This window comes from Gorilla gorilla, chromosome 6 (genome assembly GCF_029281585.2).
Source record: "Gorilla gorilla gorilla isolate KB3781 chromosome 6, NHGRI_mGorGor1-v2.1_pri, whole genome shotgun sequence".
Taxonomy (NCBI): Eukaryota; Metazoa; Chordata; class Mammalia; order Primates; family Hominidae; genus Gorilla; species Gorilla gorilla.
This window is the reverse complement of record NC_073230.2, coordinates 84,682,501-84,705,361: the sequence shown is the minus strand read 5'-3', so window position 1 is coordinate 84,705,361 and position 22,861 is coordinate 84,682,501. Positions and strand designations below refer to the sequence as shown.

Below are 22,861 nucleotides of genomic sequence, written 5' to 3'. Positions count from 1 at the left end.
GCCTAGGCAACATGGTGAAACCCTGTCTCTACATAAAATACAAAAATTAGCTGGGCATGGTGGCATGCTCCTGTAGTCCTAGCTACTTGGGAGGCTGAAGCAGGAGGATCACTTGAGCCAAGTAAGCAGAGGATGCAGTGAGTTCAGACTGCACCACTATACTCCAGCTGGGGTGACAGAGAAAGACCCTGTCTCAAAACAAAACAAAACAAAAAAACTCAAGCACTATCTATAAGACAGTGGTTCTCCAAGTGTGATTCCCCAGACAGCAGCAGCAGCATCACCAGGCAACTTGTTAGAAATGCAGATTCTCTAGTCTTACTCCCAAATTACTAAAATCAGAGACTCTAAGGGTAAGGTCCAGCAATCACTGCTTTTACAAGCTTTCCAAGAGATTTAGCAGGGTCACAATTAAAAGCAGTAAGAAATAGAAACAAAAATCACAGGTGGAGGTGCTATGTCTGAGGATGGAATCAGGACACCTCTTTCTCTGGGACAGACAAGAAATTAATATAAAGGTATTAGTATATTTTTATGTGGCAAGGGGAGGAAGCTGAGGCAGTTGGTGCCTAGTGCCCTCTACTCTGTTTTTGAAACAGGATCTGCTACTGACAGCATCAGGCATGCAGTGGAAACCGTGAGGAGATCATTCATGTTCTGGGCTAAAATTTTCTCTTTGATTGACCACAGTCACTGAAAGCAATGTGTAATTTCTAATTCTCTGAGTTCACCACAGATGCCAGCAAAATAGTCACTCAACAAATATTGGCTGACTGGATGAAAAAAACAAAAAAACTAGCAAGAAGAGTCTGCAGAATTCCATTTGACTTTCTTCTGTTGAAGCAGTTTTAGAATTTCCAAAATGCTCTGGCAAAGAATTAACATTATTCATGGCATTTTATTAGTTCCTATGCTCACTAGCCATCCCATCATTTAATTTTTTTTTTTTTTTTTTTGAGACAGAGTCTCACCCTGTCACCCAGGCTGGAGTGCAGTGGCACGATCTCGGCTCACTGCAACCTCCGACACCTGGGTTCAAGCAATTCTCCTGCCTCAGTCTCCTGAGTAGCTGAGATAACAAGTGCGCACCACCACGCCTGGCTAACTTTTTAAATATTTTTAGTAGAGATGGGGTTTCACCATGTTGGTCAGGCTGGTCTCAAACTCCTGACCTCAGGTGATCCTCCCGCCTCAGCCTCCCAAAGTGCTAGGATTACAGGCATGAGCCACTTCGCCTGGCTCATTATTTAATTTTTAACATCACTGTATTTCCAGATAATATAAACTGCCTTTGACTAACCTAATTTTTAAGGAAAAGTTAAATTTCTATAATGCAAGTACTATGTATACAAGTCAACAGATTTCCATTACTGTGTTTTATCACTGAGCTACATGCCACGCTGAATATATTAAAAGAACAAGGGAAATAATGCTTGATGAGTGCCATTTGCAAGCCCTGCACTGGGTACATCATATTTATTAGCTCATTTAATCTTCACCGGGAAATAGGCCTATCTCCATTCTTCCACTCCAAGGAGCTTATTGTCTAAATTTGAGAACTAACACAACCCAAAGAATATAATCAGAAGTTAAGACACACACAAAATGAAGAAACTATTGAAAGCTGTTCATTAAAGGTTGACTGAGAAGAAGAGGAGAAAACATCCTTTTCCTTAATTTTAAACTGACTTGCTGATAGGTCAAAGCAGAAATTTAAAAAAATGTATCTGGACGGTGACAGAAGTATGTATCCAGTCACGTCACTGTTCAACTACCCCTAGTTAAGTCCTTTTACCGCTCCGCCAGCTCCCAGTCCTCCTGAATCTCCTTCTGCCTGGCTTTGTGGTACTCTTCCCTCCAGCACTTGGAGCAGAAACCCTGCCAGGCAGGGTTGCCATAGTAACCACATCCTTTCTTGCACAGGAGGTCTGACTGATGCACATGAATTCCTCAGTGTTCAGACTTAAGGCTCATCTTCTTCCTGCTAACCAATGAACAAACAAGAAAGTGCTGTTGAAAAGGAATTATCATTCTACTAACTAAAATCTTACCAATTATGAACAAAAAGTGAGTGATTCCATTATCTTCAAGCTGTAAGAGAGGGAAGAAGGGAATGAAGGAGGGAGGGAAAGAGGGGAGGAAGGAAGAAGGAAAAAAGAAAAGTTAACTATGGTAAATTCCTGAAACAGTCATATTAAAGACTTATTCCCCGCCGAAAATACACAGAACCCATTAAGAAAGGGCTAACATTGGATTAAATACCTAAATGTAAAGGCTGGAAACTAGAAAACTTAGGGGAAAAGCTTCCCAACACTGGATTTTGCAATGACTTCTAGGATATGACACCAAAAGCACAGGCAACAAAAGCGAAATCAGACAAATACATTAATTACATCAAGATTTAAAATGTCTGCACAACACAGGAACCAACTGACAGAGTAAAAAGGAACAACACACAGAATGAGAGAACATATCTGCAAACCACATATCTAATAAAGGGTTAATATCCAGAATATAAAGGAACTCCTACAAGTCAATAACAAAAAAAATAATAATAATAATCCGGTTAACAAATGGGAAAGGACTTCAATAGACAATTCTCCAAAGATATACCAACAGCCAACAAACATGTGAAAAAATGCTCAACATCACTAATCATCACAGAAATGCAAATCAAAACCACAATGAGATATCACTTCATACCCATTAGGATGGCTACTGTAAATAAAAACAAACCAACCCAGTATGGGCACAGTGGCTCGTGCCACTTTGGGAGGCCAAGGTGGAAGGATCACTTGAGGTTAGGAGTTCAGGACAAGCCTGGGCAACACAGCAAGACCCCATCTCTATAAAAAAATACAAAAACTAGGGAGGTGTGATGGTGTATGCCTGTAGTCCCAGCTACTCGGGAGGCTGAGACAGGAGGATCGCCTCTCTAGGAGGTGCAGGTTGCAGTGAGCTATGATCACACCACTGCACTCCAGCCTGGGTGACAGAGCGAGGCCTTGTCCAGAAAGAAGAGAAAAAAATTGAAATAATACCATAATTTCCAAAGTCAATTTTCTTTTCTACTGTATAATATTTAAACTCATTTGTTCATAGTCTCACAGCTGCATGGTAAATCACTACGCAACAATTTCCTTTCAAACTGAAACCACATGGTCCTCATTCTTCTCCACAATAACAAACTGCCAAACAAGCACAGTAAAAAAGCAGCACTCTACAGCATTCATTCAAGAGACTCACATGTGCAGATAAAATTAGGCCCTATATCTTGGAGGTCTCATTAATTTAACTCAAACATTTACTAAGTGCCAACTGTGTGCAGAGAATTGAGCTAGATGGCACTTGTGATGCAACTGATAGAACACGTCCTTGCCCTCATGAAGCTCATAACCAAAAGTACACGCAGATTGAAAAACACGGAAAAAGAGAAAGTGTTAGGAAACTGCTGGGGAGTAACGCAAATACAAATTCTGACCTAGGGAGTACAGAGAGACCACTTGGGGATGCTGGTGATAGACCTTAAAGAGCCTTGTGTTGAAAGGGTCTTGGAAAGATGACAGAAAGAGGAAGGATATTCTGGACAGGAAGAATGCCTTTCATAAAAAGCTCAGAAGCAGGAAGGCAAATGTAAAATATGAATGATGTAGTATAGACAGAAGATAAACTAAAGAAGTTAGGTGGGAAGTCAAATCATGATGGATTTTTAAAACTCGAAGCTACCGAGTCCAGATGGAAAGTCACCAGCTACCAAACCTGACAGTATGCAATGTGCACTACTTTTGAGGATTCTGAAAAGCAAAATGGAGAAGTGGGGAAGACCAGAATTGAAAGTATCACCCAGCCGTCTAACAGATTACCACTTTCTCCCATCCAATACCACCAGCCAACCTGGAAATGGGCCCCACAGCACAGAGAAAGCTCCTCTAGTTCGGGCTCCAGGCATGTGAAAAGGAACTCTTAACAGCCAGAGAGAATATGGGGATCCCCCACTTACCATCTCCCCCTTCTCTTGAGCCACAGTGCCCAGCAATCGTGTGCTTTGTCTGCAGCTATGGCTGAAATGAGAGTGCAGGAGCCAAACTCTGAGTCAGGAGAACTATGGATTTTTCCCAATCTCTATCCTTGGTCTCAAATGTGCAGGCAGTGGTGGAAGGACATGGCAGAGTGGAGTAACTAAATCCACAGTTTTCTGGACAAAAGAAAGAAAATATGAGCCCTTTGGGAACAAAAAGTGTGGGGAAAATTGCTGAGGAGAACTCAAGAAAGCAATTTCTAGGCTTACCCCTAGGCTGCATATGCATGGATCTGATGCTATTCAGTACCAAAGGTTTCCAAATTGGAACTAACGGAGAGACCACTATGCAGGTCTCATCAGATCAGCACATACACAAAACAGATGGAAACAGCACTACAAAACTCTCAACAATGGACTGACATTAAAGCCACAGCCTACAGAACCTGTATACCAAACTTGGCAACACAACAAAACACTTTTGCTCTGGGAATAACTGTTTAGAAAATGAAAAGACGGCCGGGCGCGGTGGCTCACGCCTGTAATCCCAGCACTTTGGGAGGCTGAGGCGGGTGGATCAAGAGGTCAGGAGATCAAGACCATCCTGGCTAACACGGTGAAACCCCGTCTCTACTAAAAATACAAAAAATTAGCCGGGCATTGTGGTGGGCGCCTGTAGTCCCAGCTACTCGAGAGGCTGAGGCAGGAGAATGGCATAAACCCAGGAGGCAGAGTTTGCAGTGAGCCGAGATAAGCTGCACTCCAGCCTGGATGACAGAGCGAGACTCTGCCTCAAAAAAAAAAAAAAAAAATGAAAAGACAAGCTACAGAATGAGAGAAAATAATGGCAAATCACCTATTTGGCAAAGAACTTACGTACCCAGAATGTATAAAGAACTCTCAAAACTCAGCTGTCAGAAAACAAACCACCCAATTTAAAAATGAGCAAAAAATCTCAACAGACACTTTACCAAAGAAGTTATATACACTGGTGTCCCACATTTCCGTGAGAGTCCTTTGCTACATACTGTCCAGTCAAAGATGTTTGTATATTGAACATCCTTACAAGAGAAAGATGATAGCTCCTTCCACAGCAGAAGACAATTTGTTAACTGTCCAGTACAGTAAATATAACGTCTCCCTTCATATCAAAGGTTTGAAACATTTGTTTGCCACCCCTTATGAGAGCTGAGTTCCCTGAGCTTGGATTTCCTACTTGTGTCATTGCCCACAGGGAACTTACAGGGCAAAGGTAGTCCACGTGGACATGAGGCTGGTTCTGCTGATGTCCTGTGACCTGTGTCCTCCCCTTTTGCCTCCAACCCAGGAGTTTCATGTCTTCGGCCAATATCCATGAAACCATGGAGACTAACTTGCTATGTTTAAGTAGGGAGAACTCAAAATTCAGGTCCCTTGCAGTTACTGACATGGTGGCAAATAAGCATATGAATAGTTGTTCAACATTGTTCAATCATTAAAGAAATGCAAATTAAAACCACCATGAAATATCACTCAAATCTATTAGACTGGCTAAAATAGAAAATACTGACACAGACTGGGAAACATGGCAAAACCCTGTTTCTACCAAAAAAAATACAAAAAAAATTAGGGAGGGATGGTGGTGCATGGTTGTGGTCCCAGCTACTCAGTAGGCTGACGTGGGAGCATCACTTGAGCCTGGGAGGTGGAAGCTGCAGCAAGCCAAGATCACACCACTGCCCTCCAGTATGGGTGACAGAGTGAGACCCCACCTCAGAAAAAAAATAAATACTGACAATACTAAGTGGTAGCAGGGATGCAGAGCAACTAAAACCCTCATACCTTCCTAGTGGAATGCAAAATAGTACAGACACTAGAGAAAACAGGTTTCATAAAAATGTATACATACGATGACCATCCAACCATGCAATCCCTCTCCTATTTCCTCTAGAGAAATAAAAACTGCTATTTACTCAAAATTCTGTACATAGTTATAGTAGCAATATTTGTGATGACAAAAAAATGACAACTAAAATATCCTTCAATGGGTGAATGAATAAACAAACTATGGTGCATCCATACAACAGAATGCTACTCAGGAAAACAAGAACAACAGGTATCAGTACACCCAACAACTTTGATGAATCTCACAGGCTTCATGCTGATAGATGCCAGCATCTTAGTTCTTCTGGATGCAGTAACAAAATACCATAAACTGGGTAGGTGATAAAAAACAGAAATTTATTTCTCACAGTTCAGGAAGCTGGCAAGTTCAAGATTAAGAAGTCAACAGATGTTGGTGTCTGGTGGTTCATTGAAGGTACCTTCTCCCTGTGTCCTCACATGGCTAGGCTCTCTGCGGTCTCTTATAAGTGCACGAATCCCAATCATGAGGGCTCCACTTTCACGAACTAATCACCTCCCATAGGCTCCACCTCCTAGTAGCATCAACTTGTGGATTAGAATTTCAACATATGAATTTGGAGGACACACAAAGATTCAGACCATAGCAGCCAATCTTAAAAGTTTACATACTGTACGATTCCATTTAGGAACTAGGAGTAGGAAAGAATGTGACTATAAAGGATTAGCACAAGAAAGTTTTTTGGGGTGATGAAACTGTTCTGTATTCTGATTGTGGAAGTGTGTACATAAATCTAATAAAATTTAAAAATTCGCAGAACATTATGCTCCTCCCAAATCAATTTTACTCTATGATAAAAAAAAAAAAAAAAAAAAAAAACGTCAGCTGGCACGGTGGCTCACACCTATAATCCCAGCACTTTGGGAGGCCAAGGCAGGTGGATCACCTGAGGGCAGGAGTTTGAGACCAGCCTGGCCAACATGGCAAAACCCCATCTCTACTAAACATACAAAAATTAGCTGGGCATGGTGGCAGACGTCTGTAATCCCAGCTACTCGGGAGGCTGAGACACGAGAATCGCGTGAACCTGGGAGATGGAGGTTGCAGTGAGCCAAGATCACGCCACTGCACTCCAGCCTGGGCAACAGAGGGAGACGCAGTCTCAAAAAAAAACAAAACAAACAAACAAACAAAAAACTTGAGAGGCAACTTCTAGGTTGGATTAGGGAGAAGTACAGAACAGGAGACAACGGATACTGACCAAGAGACAACTACAATTAGAGGACTTGAGGTAACACAGTGGGTAGCCAGGTGTGGTGGCGCTTGCCTGTAATCCCAGGTACTCAGGAGGCTGAGGCACGAGAATCGCTTGGACCTGGGAGGCAGAGGCAGAGGCAGAGGCTGCAGTAAGCCGAGATCGCACCACTGCACTCCAGCCTGGGCAACAGAGTGAAACCCTGTCTCAAAAATAAATAAATAAGTAAGAGGTAACACACTGGGAAGGGAAAGACGAAAGGTGGTGGTAATCTACCTTAGAGGACAGATCTGTAAGAGTTATTTTATGAGACTTGGCAGGGAGAGGGAAATCTAATTAGAAAGAACTCTCAAGTTTACTGTTTACTTCCTCTACAAGGTTAAAGCTTCCCAAGGTCAGGATTTAGATCTAAGACACCAGCCATTTATAAATAGTAGATGAGGCTTAGGTAGAAAGAAAGAAAATAAGAAATAGAAAAAAAAGAAAGAAAGAAAAATAGTCCTAAAATGTTAAGCTGCAGAAACTTTAAAGACCATCTACTACGTCCTATTGTAAAAGATGAAGATACTAATATTAAGAAATCGTAACTTATTCCATCAAAAAGATATTAAGTGGCAGAGACATCACTAAGCTTCTTTTTTTTTTTGGAACACAGGGTGTGTCATTCAAGCTGGAGTGCAGTGGCGTGATCACAGCTCACTGCAGCCTTCACTTCCTGAGCTCAAGCAATACTCCCACCACTCAGCCACCATGCCTGGCTAATTGTCGTATTTTTTTGTAGAGGCGGTGTTTTGCCATGTTATCCAGGCTGGTCTTGAACTCCTAGGCTCAAGTAAGCCTACACTTCGTATACCAAGTCCTGGGTTTCAAATTATTTTGAAAGTCTGAGCTAATCTTCTCGTCATTATCATCCTGATGACCCTTTTCTTCCCTTCCAAGAGAAATGGGCAAAAGGAAATACCTATTTTTTCCACAGATCAATTAAGTTTTTTAAAATTTTGTACTGTAAGTATGACAGTACTAGTTGATGTTACTAAAATGAACATAGTTTGGGGAGTCTGCCTAGCACATGTGCAAATACCTCCTGTGTATCAGGAAACCATCCTCTGAATCCACAAAGATAAGCTAGCAGAAGCTATGTTTGTATAAGGTGAATGGTCCCCCAATTCAGGGTCACAGCTGATTGCCCCAAACTGTGTTAGAGTCTTTTGCTTGAGTTTTGGAAATGGGACTAAGTCGGGGCTGTTCTCTTAAATGATGGAGCTGTGTGACATGACCATCTTCCATCAACTGGTCCGAGTATCAGGACAGTCTACAGAGTGAAATAGACATACGCCAAGAAGCAGAGAAAAGTAGAAGGTCCTGTACGTCCCGAGTGATTTCAATCTCCCAGTTCCAATCGCTGGCTAAGGTTTAGCTGCACGCCCACCCTCAGATTCTGAGTCATACCCCCGGTCCCCTAACTGCTTTTTTCTTTTTTTATCAAGCTAGTTCCAGTACAGCCTATTATCTATGCCAAAAGACTTGTACAGATGCTCTTTAAGAGCTAGAAAAAAAATAAAGGAGTACTGTGTGGATTACTTGGCACACATTAAAAGCTCAGTATGTATTAGACAGAAACAATAGCAATAGCTCTGAGTCTAAGAAGACTGATTTGGTGTAGACCATGAAATCACAGAGATCAGTCAAATCTGCACTCAAACCCCAGCTCTGCCACATACTAGAAATGTGACTTTAGGCAACTATGTAATATTTCTGAAACTCCCTTTCCTATCTCCCTCTCCAGCCTCTCTGCTCCTATCATTCTCTATCTTTTCACCAAACTAAGCCTCATAGGACCTGTGCACCCATGACCTTCACTCTCTGGTGCTACAACTGTGATTATGTCACCTTACACTGCAAAAAAGACTTGGCAGATATAACTAATAATGGAAATAAGGAGATTATCCTAGATTATCTAGATGGGCCCAAGAAAAGCACATGAACCCTAAAATGCAGAAGAGAACAAGGACCCAAAATGGCCAAAACAGTCTTCAAAAGAATGTAAGAAAACTTACATTTCCTGATTTCAAGTTACTACAAGGCCATAGCAATTACTACAGTGTGGTACTGGCACAAGGACAGTCATAGAAATCAACAGAATAGAACTGAGTTCCAGAAATAAACCCACACATCTTCGGTCAACTGATTTTCCACAAAAGTACCAAGACCATTCAATGGAGAAAAAAGAGTCTTTTCAACAAATAGTGCTGGGAAAATTGGATAGCCATGTGCAAAAGAATAATGTTAGATTTTAGATGCTTACTTCATACCACGTATAAAAATTAACTCAGAATCAATCAAAGACCTAAATGTAAAAGCTAAAACTAAAGCTCCCAGAAGAAAATATAGAGGTAAAATTTTCATACTGAATTTGACAAAGGGTTTTGTTGACTGGAGTTGACAAAGCAGGAGCAACAAAAGACAGATAAATTGTACTCTCACAAAATTTTAATCTTTGTGCTTCAGAGGACCCTATCAAGTGAAAATAGAACCCACAGAATGAAAGAAAATATTTGCAAGTCATTTATGTAATAAGGAACTCGTAACCAGAATATATAAAGAATTCTTATAAGTCAATAATAAAAAGTAAGTAACAATTGTTTCAGCAGGTAAAAGATCTGAATGGACATTTCTCCAGAAAGATAGGAAAACAGTCATGAGTATGTGAAAAGATGTTCCACATCATCAGTCATCAAGGAAATGCAAAACGAAACCACAATGAGATGCCACTTCACATCCAGTAGGATGACTAGAACCAAAAAGTCAGAAATAACAAGTGTTGGCAGGGATGTGGGGAAACTGGAACCCTCATACATTGCTTGTAGAAATGTAAAATGGTACAGCCATTGTGGAGAAGTCTGGCAGTTTCTCAAATGATTAAACAATATTACCATAGAAACCAGCAATTTCACTCCCAGACTAAGAGAAATAAAAACGTGTCCACAGAGAAACATGTACATGAATGTTTATATCAGCATTATCCGTAATAGTCCAAGAGTAGAAACAACCCAAATGTACATCAGATGATGAATTAATAAACAAAATATGGTATATCCATAAAATGGAATATTACTTGGTCATAAAAAGGAATGAAGTACCGATATATGCTACAACATGGTGAACCCTGAAAACATGCTAAGTGAGAGATGCCAGTTATAAAAGACCACACATTATATGATTCCATTCATCTGAACATCCATACCAAGGAAATCTAGAGACAGAAAATAGAGTGGTGGTCACTGAGCACTAAGAGGGGAGAGGATGGGAATAAAGGGGATAGAGAAAGGGCATGGGTTTCTTTTTGAGATAATGAAAATGTTCTAAAGTTGACTGCGGCAATGGTTGTCACTTAATTGTGCACTTTAAACAGAGAATTGTATGGTATGTGAATTATACCTCAATAAAGCTCTCTTTTTAAAAAACAGAAGAGACAGAATGTGAAGTTAGAGAGAGTCAAAGCACTACTGATGGTTTTGAAGCTGGAGACTAAAAGCCAAGAAATTTGAGTGGCTTCTAGAAGCTGAGAATGACTTCTGGCTGACAGCCAGCAAAGAAATGAGGACCTCAGACCTTCACTACATGAAAATGAATTCTGCCGACACGAGTGTGTGTGGAAGGAGACTCTCCCTATCACCTCCAAATAAAAACCCAGGCTGGCCGGTGCTTAATTCTGACCTCCTGAGGTCCTCAGCAGAATACCCAGCAGAGCCTGCTTGGACCTCAAATCTACAGAACTCTGAGATAATAAACGAGTGCTATGGACTAGGGGCGATGGCTCACGCCTGTATTCCCAGTACTTAGGAAGGCTGAAGTAGGACGACTGATTGAGGCTAGGAATTTGAGGTTGCAGCGAGCTATGACTGCACCACTGAACTCCAGCATGGGCAACAGAGACCTTGTCTTTTAAAAAAATAAAAAATAAATGAACGTTGTTTTAAACTGCTATCCTTTCCACTTCCCCCTTTGTTGGGAGAGCCTTTGCACATGCTGTTCCAATGTGAGGAATGCCATGCTCCTTGCTGTCCAGGTGGTGGTTTCTTTCTCATTGTTTAGATCTAAGCTTTCACGGCAGACTGTGAGAGGCCTTCCCTAGCCTATGTGAAATATTACCTACCCCAACCTACCCAACCCTCTCCTGTCCTGGGCCAAATGCCGCTTCTCCATGTCCTATTTCTTATTATTCTTTGGGAGGGGTAGCGGCAGGGTCTCACAAGGTAGCCCAGGCTGGTCTTTAACTTCTTTAACTTCTCACAGATGTGAGCCACCATGCCTGGCCTTCGTGTGCTATTTCTTTCTCTTTTCCTTTTTTTTTTTTTTTGAGACAGGGTCTCACTCTGTCACCTAAGCTGGAGTGCAGTGGTGCAATCATGGGCTCACTGCACGTGACCTACCCAGGCTCAAGTGATCCTCTAGCCTCAGCCTCTTGAATAGCTGGGACTACCGGCATGTGGCACCACACCTGGCTAAGTTTTGAATTTTTTGTAGAGACAGGGTTTCGCCATATTGACCAGGCTGATCTCAAATTCCTGGCCTCAAGTGATCCACCCACCTTGGCCTCCCAAAGTGCTGGGATTACAGATATGTGCCACTACACCCAGCCTCCATGTCTTATTTCTAATAAATATTTTTTATTTACTTATTTACCTGTTGGTCTGTCTCCCTCACTGCCAGAATGCAATTTGCTGAGGACAGAGACCTTATTTTCCTTCTCCACTGTTACATTTCTAGTGACTCAAATAGTATCAATGTGGTGTTATAATATGTATTGATTTTTGCCCATGGTTCCTGGCTGGTAACTACCATAGTGCTCATACCAGGTTTTTTTTTTTTTTTTTTTTTTTTTTTTGAGACAGGGTCTCACTCTGTTGCCCAAGCTGGAGTGCAATGGTAAGATCTCAGCTCACTGCAACCTCTGCCTCCCAGGTTCAAGAGATTCTCCTGCCTCAGCCTCCCGAGTAACTGGTACTACAGGTACCTACCACCATGCCCAGCTATTTTTGTATTTTTAGTAGAGACGGGGTTTCACCATGTTGGCCAGGCTGGTCTCGAACTCCTGACCTCAAGTGATCCACCCACCTCTGCCTCCCAAAGTGCTGGGATTACAGGTGTGAGCCACCAGTCCCAGCCCCAGGCTTTTGTTACAAGGTTGGGTGTGTTAGGCCTCATGGGCAGCTTCTCTGATTTTCTTCTGCCCTCCTTTCACCTGCCCCAAGGCAGGACTCTACTCCCTATGCCTTTCTGATGATTGGTCTTAAACCCTCCTTAGGGAGGGTCCCGCTCTATACTCTGAGGGACGAATGCTGATGTCAGGAAGCCTCCATAAAAACCCAAGAGAACTGAGCCCAGGAAGCTTTCAGATAGCTGAACACAGTGGAGGTCCCTGGAGGGTGTGCACCCAGGGAGGGCATGGAAGCTCGCACCTTCCCCCATTCCTCGCCCCCAGCATCTCCCTCCTCTAGATCCTTTGCAGTATCTGTTGTAATAAACCGGTAAACAGAATCATCTCCCTGAGTTCTGTAAACCACCTCAGCAAATTAATCGAACCTAAAAAGGGAGCCATGGGAACCCCAACTTGAAGCTGTTGTCGGTCAGAAGTCCTGGAGGCCCAGAGTTGCAACTGATGGGGGTTGGGAGGGGCAGTCATGGAGACTGAGTCCTCACCCTGTGCAATCTGACACTATCTCCTGGTAGATAGTGCAGGAAGTGAACCAGAAGACACCCAGTACAGGAAATGAACTAGAAGACACCCAGCTGGTGTGGTGTGTAGGGGAAGAATCCCCACACATATGGTCATGGAAGTCTTCTGTGTTGATGATTGCCGTGACGTGAACAGAGGAAAAACACAGTTTGAGAATTTTTTTTCTCTACATAGCCGAGCATATCACAGGTTCTCAAATCTTTGTTGAAAGAATAACTGAATGAGTAAGGTTATTGTAGAGACTATAGAATAACATGGCTATAGAGCAATGATACACACTAAATGCATAATAAATACAAAAATCCCTTCCCCCGGGGCCAGGTGCAATGGTTCACGCCTATAATCCCAGCACTTTGGGAGGCGAAGGTGGGAGGATGGCTTGGAGCCAAGCGTTCAAGACCAGCCTGGGCAACATAGCAAGACCCTGTCTCTATTATTTAAAAATGTTTAAAAATCTCTTCCCCTCGTGAGTGATTAGCAATTACGTTAAAATTATACACACTGGCCAGCCATGGTGGTTCACACCTGTGATCCCAGCACTTTGGGAGGCCGAGGCAGGCAGATCATAAGGGCAGGAGTTTGATACCAGCCTGGCCAACATAGTGAAACCCTGTCTCTACTAAAAATGCAAAAATTAGCTGGGCATGGTGGCACGTGCCTGTAGTCCCAGTTAGGAGGCTGAGGCAGGAGAATCACTTGAACCTGGGAAGTAGAGGTTGTGGTGAGTCAAGGTCATGCCACTGCACTCCAGCCTGGGCGACAGAGCGAGACTCCACCTCAAAAAAAAAAAAAAAAATTATACATGCTAATCAACTTTACAAGGGAAAATAAACACCTGTGGGATGGTTAAACAAACTGGGGCATGACCACACAAGAGAATATCTAACACTAAAAAGAACAAACTATTAACACACGCAAAAACCTGGATGTTCAAGAGCAAGATGCTGAGTTTTTTAAAAAGTCCATTTTAAAAGGTCACATACTCTAGGATTTATACTACCTTTCCAAATGACAAAACTACAGATATGGAGGACAAATTAGTGCTTTTTCCAGGTTAAGAGTGGTGAAGGCAAGGGAGAGGAGGTGAAGGAAAATGGTACAAGCAGTTAACTCAGCAAGCCTGAGTTGCTCAAATGATGCACATTCTCAGACGAGCCGGCTTCTGAGACTGGCCCTTGGTCAGCGCCTAGAAACTGAGGTCTTGTACTAGCCCTATGCCCTAAATGATAAGGGTGTTTTGTATGGTTATGGCACTGAACCACACTGTACCAGCTTGTCTAGATATTTTGTGCAAACTGTATGATTTATGGTAAACACCTGCTTTCCTTCTGGAGTTGCTGTAATAGTGATCAGTCGCAAAGGAACTACATGCCTATGTGATATGGTCTGAATCTGTGTACCCATCCAAATGTCATGGTGAATCGAAATCCCCAATGTTGGAAGTGGGGCCTGTGAAAGGTGATCTGATCATGGGGCAGTTACTCATGAATGGTTTCGCACCATCCCCTGTGGTTCTGTGCTTGTGAGATCTGGTTGTTTAAACGTGTGTAGCACCTTCTCTCTTGCTCCTGCTCCCATCAGGGGAGACACTTTGCTCCCCCTTTGCTTTCCACTATGATTGGAAGCTTCTTGAGGCCTCCTGAGAAGCAGAAACTGCGATGCTTCCTGTACAACCTGTAGAACTGTGAGCCAATTAAACCTCCTTTCTTTATAAATTACTCAGTCTCAGGTATTTCTTTATAGCTATGTGAGAATGAACAAACTAATATACTATGTGACCAGCCTCCAATAAAAACCCTGGATTCTGAGGCTCATATGAGCTTTCACAATAGAAAACACTTCACATGTGTTGCAAGAGTTTACGGCTGGGGAAGTAAGCACATCCTGGGAAACTCCACTGACAGAAGACTCCAAATCTTCACAATGCTGGTGTCCAGTAGAATCTGCTCAATGCACAACTACCCTTTATTAATCCTGGTTTGTATCCCCTCACTGTAACAAACCATAGCAAGGAATGTCCTGTGAGAGCCTTGAGCGAATTACAAAACCTGGGGGCAGCCCTGGGGACTGCTGACACAGGATGTGACTAAAAGGGCATAAGGGAAGTCTTTGGGGTAATGGAATAGTTCTGTATCTTGACTACGGTGGTGGCTACAGGAATCTATGTATGAGATAAAATGTGCATGACACTATACACGTACATTGCACAAATATCAAATTCCTTGTTTCGACATTATATTACAGTTATGTAAGATGTAACCATTAAGCAAACTAGAAGAGTACACAGCACCTGTCTGTATTATCCTTACGGCTTCCTATGGATTTGAAGTTATTAGTTATTCCAAATTTTAAAGTTTTGTTAAAAATCACACATGAATGTTTTTTAATAAAAATAAACACCTACCATGGGACCAATGTGTATCAGTTAAACACACCACTCAGATCATTCTGCTGCTTCTAAGTATAAAAAGATAGCAAGGGTACCACCAAAAGGGAGTGCCATCATTTGAAAGGCTATGTGGTGGTGCCGACAGCTGTAATGGTAGAAGGTAGGACAGTCGGCACACCCAGACTGGTCATCAGAGCTACAGACAGCATATCCTGTAAACATAGGAAGAAACATGGGGGATCGACTGCACAAGACTCAACTCTCTCTCTCCCGGGCAGACAGACCTGTCCCTAGACAGGTAACCACCACCAGCACTGCTTCCAGGAGGGAGCTCCGAGGGGCCACACGTCGCTCCTGTTGGAGCACTGCACTCCAATAAATAGGAGCTTGATTGAGCAACCTGGACATAAAGAATGCACAATTCAATTGGTCCCACTTATGTCAGGGAAGACAGAGTAAAAATGATCTCTGCTGCTGGGACAGTTAGGATTCTACAAATTGTGCCCCAGGGCTAGGATTTATTGTAGGTCCAGGTACCTACAAAGGCCAGAGAGGTACAAAGCTTACTTACAAAGCTCACAGAACTATTAGTGTTCTTTCTTAAGGCTCTGGATGCAAACCAGTTTCATCTCAGAAAAGCAAAACCAAAACACTTTGCAGATGTGAGTAGTTTCCCTCTATCCTTCTTGAGCGGGCCCTGCTTCATATTCCTGGGTTCAATGTCATGCCCTCAGAGGTCACTCCTATCTCCAGGCAACTCATCTGGGACTTACACCAAATATCCAATCAATTCTAGCAAAATGATAAGCTATCCATTGACCGCAGTTAATAAAACAGGTGATTTTTTTCCCTTAAATTTGTTTTTTTTTCTAGTTAAAGAAGTAAAGAATACTCATTATTTTACAAAACCAGATATATATAGACAAGTAAAAAAAATGTTTTAGTCATAGAGTCACTGTATATGGTACATATTCTTATAGTGTTCCCTTGCACTCATTCAACAAATATTTATATACTGTTTGATTACTGAATGACAGGCACTTAGGATACAAATATAAGTAAAAATAAATCATTTCAGTCCTTGTGGAGCTTACCGTGTAATATGAGAAATATGACTATATATCTGGAAGGCCTAAAGAAAATAAAACCCTGTTACTGCTGAGAAATTAACTTTAAAATGGCTTTCATAAAAGAATTCATATTTATGTGAAATAAGCTAAACAGGTACATGAAATCTGTGGAACTCTTGTAACAGACAAACAATAACAAGTTAGAAAGTATAAAAAGAGGTATCAGTCAAAATAGCATGAATATGTAAAGACCATGGAAAATATTTTAATGAGAAAATTATAATCCACATAAAAATACTGAGATATACTTAATGCAATGAGCGAAAATAAAATGTTATAACCATGTCAAACATTCCAAAAGGTGTAAGTTTACTACGAATGGCAACAAAAATCCCACAAGACTTTTTGGAACTCAACAAGATGATTCTGTCAGCAAAAATAAACACTCAATTATTTTTTGATTTTCTAAATTAATTTTCTGAATTTTTATTTGCAAACTAGTTAGAAGACTGTAAACTCAAGAACAGACCTGTCAAACAAACCACTACAGGACAGACTGACTCAAAAACGAATCTAATATAATATATAACATAATTTAATGTTAGAAGAAGGAGGGGAAGGGGAAATTTTCAATAAATAGTGTTGCAATAACTGGTCAGCAATCTGATACCCCCTACATTAATTACAGGTATCTTTAAAAAGTTAAAGTTTTTAGAGACAAACAGAAAATAGAAAGAACTAAAATGAAGTATTCATGAAAGTTCTAAAGAGGTGAGGGTTATCTAAGGTTACAAACTGCAGGGAAGTCAAAAAGGAAACAAAACTTAAAATACATAAACTGGAAACATCTAGCTAGTTCTTAATAGGCTATCTGTAGCCAAAACATAAAAGCAAATAAGGGGCTAGAAAAAAAATCTGAAGTAAACAGGACAATGAGGTATTTTATTAAATTCATAAATGGTACTAACAAAATTTATAAACCTTTGATAGCCAAGCAGGACAAGGTTATGAGCAGGCCATGACCTTGAGCAGACCGCAAAATGTGAGCAGTTTGCTAGAAACAGAAACGGAATGCCAAAGGGTATGTGCATTTAAAATTCTGACATATACCAAACTGGTCTGACAAAAAGGCTATACTCTTTACATTCCCACCTACAGTGTACGAGAGAATCTGGTCTCCCATAACCTCATAAGCATAGCATTGTCGAACTTTAATTTTTGTCAATCTGACAGGCAAACAAAAAAAAAATCATTTAACGTGCTTTTCCCTAAGGTTAGCCACCTTTACAGATATTTATTGGCACTAGTATAATTTCTTTGAATAAATTAACTGTCTTTGCTCAGTTTTCTATGTCATTACTATTTTCTTTCGATTTATAGGTACTCTTCTTATATATTTTTCAGTCCTCAACTTGATAGTATGAAGACACCATAATTCTAACAAAGGACTTATTAGCATTTGCAATCTGTAATCCAAGTTTCACCAAATTTCATATGATTAAATATAATGCTTCCAAAATGAATGTGAATGTCACACACAATCAATGTCAGAGTTTTAATGTTAAATATAACAAAACAAGTATCTAACCATTAGCCTAGACAAATAATTCCAAATGATAATCAACTCCCTGGAATATAATGTGGAGTTCACTGCTGCCGGAATGAGCAGAGCGAGCAGGGGAGCATTCTTAAGGAATGAGTTCTAGACAACAGTCTTCTATTGTAATAGATCACGCCCTCCTTGATTAAGCAAAATTATAACTCTAAACTGAGCATGCCATTCTCCAGACTAATAGCTCAAAATTACATACAAGATTATCTGGCTACCGTAGCCTACTTTGTACCATTCTCTATGCCCTCGCCCAGGGAAGCAGCACAAATGGTCAATTTATTCAATAAGTCACTGACCAAAAATTATTTCTCTTAACTCCACTGAAGTAACAGCAACCTGCAATACCTGAGGTGGTCTCTGTTAAAGGCATTTCTTTACTTTTTTTTTTTCCTTTTTTTTTTGACATAGGGTCTTGCTCTATAATCCAGGCTAGAGTGCAGTGGCATGATCACAGCTCACTGCAGCCATGACCACCCAGGCTCAAGTGATCCTCCCCACTTCAGCTTCCCAAGTAGCTGGGACTACAGGTGTGCACCAGCATCCCTGGCTAAATTTTTTTGTTGTTCTTTTTTGTAGACAGGATCTCGCTATATTGCCCAGGCTGATCTTGAACTCCTGGCCTTAAGCAATCCTCCCACCTTGGCCACCCAAAGTGCTGGGATTACAGGCATGAGCCAATGCACTCAGCTCAGTTTTTTTTTTTTTTTGGGGGGCGTTCAGTGGTATATTTTATTTCTTTAGAACATCAGATGCAGAGCTGTTTAGATCTTTCAAAAACATCAACTCTTCTTTTTGACGACAAAATGGTGAATAAATTAAATTCAGAACTACAGTTTGTGAAGACACATGACATTTATGATTCATGAAATAGAAGTCATGTACTGCTAAAATAAAGTTTCAACTGAGAAATACAGATTTAATTAAAACTGTGCCCTATTCAGTGTTTGAATCCCTACTACGAAAATCAGCTGTACAATGATTACTGAGTAATCATCTCAAATATAACTTCAGGTGCTGTTTAATGTCACCTTACAGCAGAGTTCTTAGACTCAGGTGTGCATGGGTAAAATATTGGAAATTTGTCCAAAATGTAGAAACCCTGAGGCCTGGTGTGAGAAACACAGCCTTAGAGTTCTGGAAGGTCACTGAGAAACCATCACTTCTCCTCATGCCAAGGAATGAAGGACTAATGCATAGAACATAAAGGTACATAAAAACATACACGTCTTTGTTGTGTTACCAACACAATTATTGCATTTGAACTCTTATGCATTCAAACCTTAGACTAAATTACAAAGTGACTCTAAGCATTTTGTAATTTTCTACAAATGTTGATAGTGCAGGCCTGTCTACTATTTTTAACTCAGAAGGGAGTTCCATGGAGTTTAGCCCAGTATTTTGGAGCTAGAAGAGAGGATCGGTCATTGAGTCCAATACTCTACAGGTCAGAAAATGAAGGAGAGAGGGGTCACCCGTGCTCCTTTGGTCAAAGACTTCAGTTGAAGGGTCAAAGAGAATCCAGGCCATCTCCTGACTCGGGATTCTTTCAAGTTAGCAAATATGTGATATTTTCATTACTCAGGAAAAGTGTATAGAACTACTTTCAAAAATATTTTAGGGACAATACACTAGAAGTGTTATCAAGAGATAAATTGCTTTGTAGTTAAAAAGTGAAAACTACAGCCTAAATGAAAGGAAGGGAGAATAAAAGGAAAATCGTATTTTTTTCAGCTGTCATTATAAAAGCGATGTTGCCCCCATTTACCAATGAAAAGACACTGAGGGCCACAGTGTCCCTCTGAGACCCTCTTTCCAGGGTCACATAGCTGAAATATGTGGCCAAAACAGTATCTTTCCCAAGGCTTGTAACTGTAGGCCCTTGTACTACACTGTGCTATACCTGGTAGGAAAGAATATAGATACACAAACTAAAAAACATCACTTATTTTAAAATCTTGTTATTTCATGAAATGGCAGACCATAATGATTTGGTGTGGACATTAAACAAAAAGAGTTTATACGCCTCATTAAGATAATTTTCTGGAGCTTTGAATCCATGGTTTATACATAATGTGTTCAGTATATTTTGTTTAGCCACAAAATCACAATTGTTAAATCTTTAATTACTGAAATATGAAGTTATGCAATTTATTTTTGAAATCTGTGTATGCTACTCACCAGATTTTTGTTCTTTAAAAAATATTTTGTTTTGCAATTTTCCAAATACAGTAGACCCACAGTGCACATAGCAATCATAAGACTTTATCAACCTCTGGTTTCTGAACTCACATCCAACATTCATTACTTTCCTCTATTGAAATTATTCCCCACTAGTGGAGTTTTTTTTTCTTTCTAGTGCAATGACATGCTACAGCATACCATCTTATTGTTTGTGAAATCAATTATTTAAATTGATTCAGGAAAAGTGCATGGAACTACTTTCAAACATCTTTTAGGGACAATTCACTAGAATGGCCCCTAAAACCAGTTATAAGATAAAACCAGGAATTGGATAACAATGATGGACAATATTGTCATTGTCATCCAAATCTTGGTTTTATCTTATAACTTAATTCAGAATGTTATTTGATGCCTACTTAATGGCTAGGGTTGCTATGTTTCTTAAATACTCATATTGTTTTTCTAATGGTAATACCATAAATCTAAGCCTGGATCTTTCTTTTTACAACTGATATAAAGTGCATTATGATATTTTAACTGCTATTTACCTTCCTCAGAGAACTGCTGACTTTTCTATGCTGCATAAATATTTCTTACTTTAAGGTAATTTGTAATCTAATATTTTGAAGATTCCAAATACCTATTTGAAAATAATATTTTCCTGGATTCTAAGTTGCAATAGGTTGAATTAACTCAAAGAAAACAACTTTCCATATGCAATAAGCTATTTGATTATCTGATTATCAACACCTATACAAGGGAAAAATAGCGTTAATTGAAAAAATTATTTTTACTAATGGTTTTTTTTTTGAGATGGAGTCTCACTCTGTCGCCCAGGTTGGAGTGCAGTGGCGTGGTTTCAGCTCACTACAACCTCCGCTTCCCGGGTTCACGCCATTCTCCTGACTCAGCCTTCCGAGTAGCTGGGACTATAGGCACCCGCCACCACACCTGGCTAATTTTTTGTATTTTTAGTAGAGACGGGGTTTCACCATGTTAGCCAGGATGGTCTCGATCTCCTAACCTTGTGATCCGCCCGCCTCGGCCTCCCAAAGTGCTGGGATTACAGGCGTGAGCCATCGCGCCCGGCCACTAACGGCTGTTTTTTAAATGCTTTTTTGTATGTTGACTTCAATATGGGTTTGTTTGAAATTGTGCAGTTTCACATGTCAGATACAATAAAGCAGCTTCAGCAAAAAGATTCAACCGAAGAGAAGCTACAAGTCCCTCAACTTGCCCACATTCGCATTCCCACATTTCCAATTTGTTCCTCCTGCTTCGGTCAGTACCTATCCTTGGCACGACTGCTTCTTCTTCTCTTTTTTTTTTTTTTGAGACGAAGTCTCACTCTGTCACCCGGGCTGGAGTCCAGTGACGTGATCTCGGTTCACTGCAACCTCCGCCTCCCGGGTTCAAGCGATTCTCCTGCCTCAGCCTCCCGAGCAGCTGGGAATACAGGCGCCCGCCATTACGCCTGGCTAATTTTTTGTATTTTTAGTAGAGACGGGGTTTCACTATGTTGGCCAGGCTGGTCTCGAACTCCTGACCTCGTGATTCGCCCGCTTCGGCCTCCTAAAGTGCTGAGATTACAGGCATGAGCCACCGTGCCGGGCCCTCTCTCTTTTATTTAAAAGGATAGGCACAGCCTTTGGAACTGAATGTCTTTCTTCAGGCCTCACAATAGAAAATGAGGAAAGTCCATTCTGACAACTGGCTGCCTTAAGAAACAGAATTTGGGATTCTTTCCCTTCCAGCTCCTGTTGAGTCAAAGGCAAAGGCAATAACCCAATAAATGTGGTGAGACAGTAAATGGAAACTGACATAAACATAGCAATAAAAGCCTACTTCCTTCTTGACAATCAACATATAATGGAATGGGTATGATTTTACACCATAAAAGATCAGAGAATAACAGAATTTGGGCTGAAGAAAGCTTAGAAAGAAGCCACAACATTTTCTATACCTTTTGATTTTCAAAACGATTTTTAAGATTTGTCGAGAGTATTTGTTTTCAATTGTTTCAGTGAGGCTCAGTTTGACCACATGTAACCAAAATAGAGAATTTCATGGAGGATGGTCACAGGATTGGCTTAGAAATGTAATCCTGTGAGCTGCCCCATTTTATAAAGGATAAGGTTCCAATGGCTGCACCAAATGTTCCTCCTTTCAAAGAGGCTGGGCTGAGATGAGCTCCCAGCAGCTAGGGCATTTTTAGTCCATCTTGGTCTCTCACCTCTGCCTCCTGCTCAGCTGTCCGAATGCCAGGTGGCTGTGCAGCCCAAAGCAGCCCACTCCGTTTTAAACTTGCTCAGTTTGCAATCAGGTAACCCACTACTGACAACAGAACCCTCAAGGCCTGTTTATATGCGGTTCTCAGGTTTAGGTCTACGGAAGTATCCAGGAAGCTTAGTGTTCAGGGAGGAATTCATTTTGCTTTTGCTAATCAAAGAGACACAAAAGCACAGCTGAGTCCCGAAGCTGGCACATGGGAAATCGAGGTACCACTGTCCCCTCACCAGAGCACGCAACAATCACTTGGGGAGAGGGGAAAAGGTCCCCACCTTCCCCAAGCCTGGGGCACCCTTCCTCCCACGGCCCCAGCTGGTGGTGGTCTCAACACCACGCTCAGTGCAGGGTCACACGCCAGAGCTGGAAAGGGGAGGTCCAGCCCCAAGTAAAGCGACAGAGTAAGGGCACAGTGGTGGCCAAGGGCTGTCCCCTAACCCCAGTTCCGAAAGACAGTGTGGAAAGTC

General features: G+C 41.2%; 1 long non-coding RNA gene and 1 pseudogene across 8 annotated transcripts in view; both read right to left on the bottom strand.

The window, feature by feature from the left end:
• LOC129534737 (uncharacterized) overlaps window positions 1-22,861 on the bottom strand; it is a 111,428-nt gene that overhangs the window by 71,965 nt on the left and 16,602 nt on the right. For all 8 annotated transcript variants that reach the window (XR_010134693.1, XR_010134697.1, XR_010134699.1 and 5 more), the window contains one exon: window positions 1,796-1,984. This is a non-coding gene — a long non-coding RNA (uncharacterized lncRNA). The remainder of the gene's footprint in view (window positions 1-1,795; window positions 1,985-22,861) is intronic.
• LOC101142521 (uncharacterized) overlaps window positions 22,548-22,861 on the bottom strand; it is a 3,150-nt pseudogene continuing 2,836 nt past the window's right edge.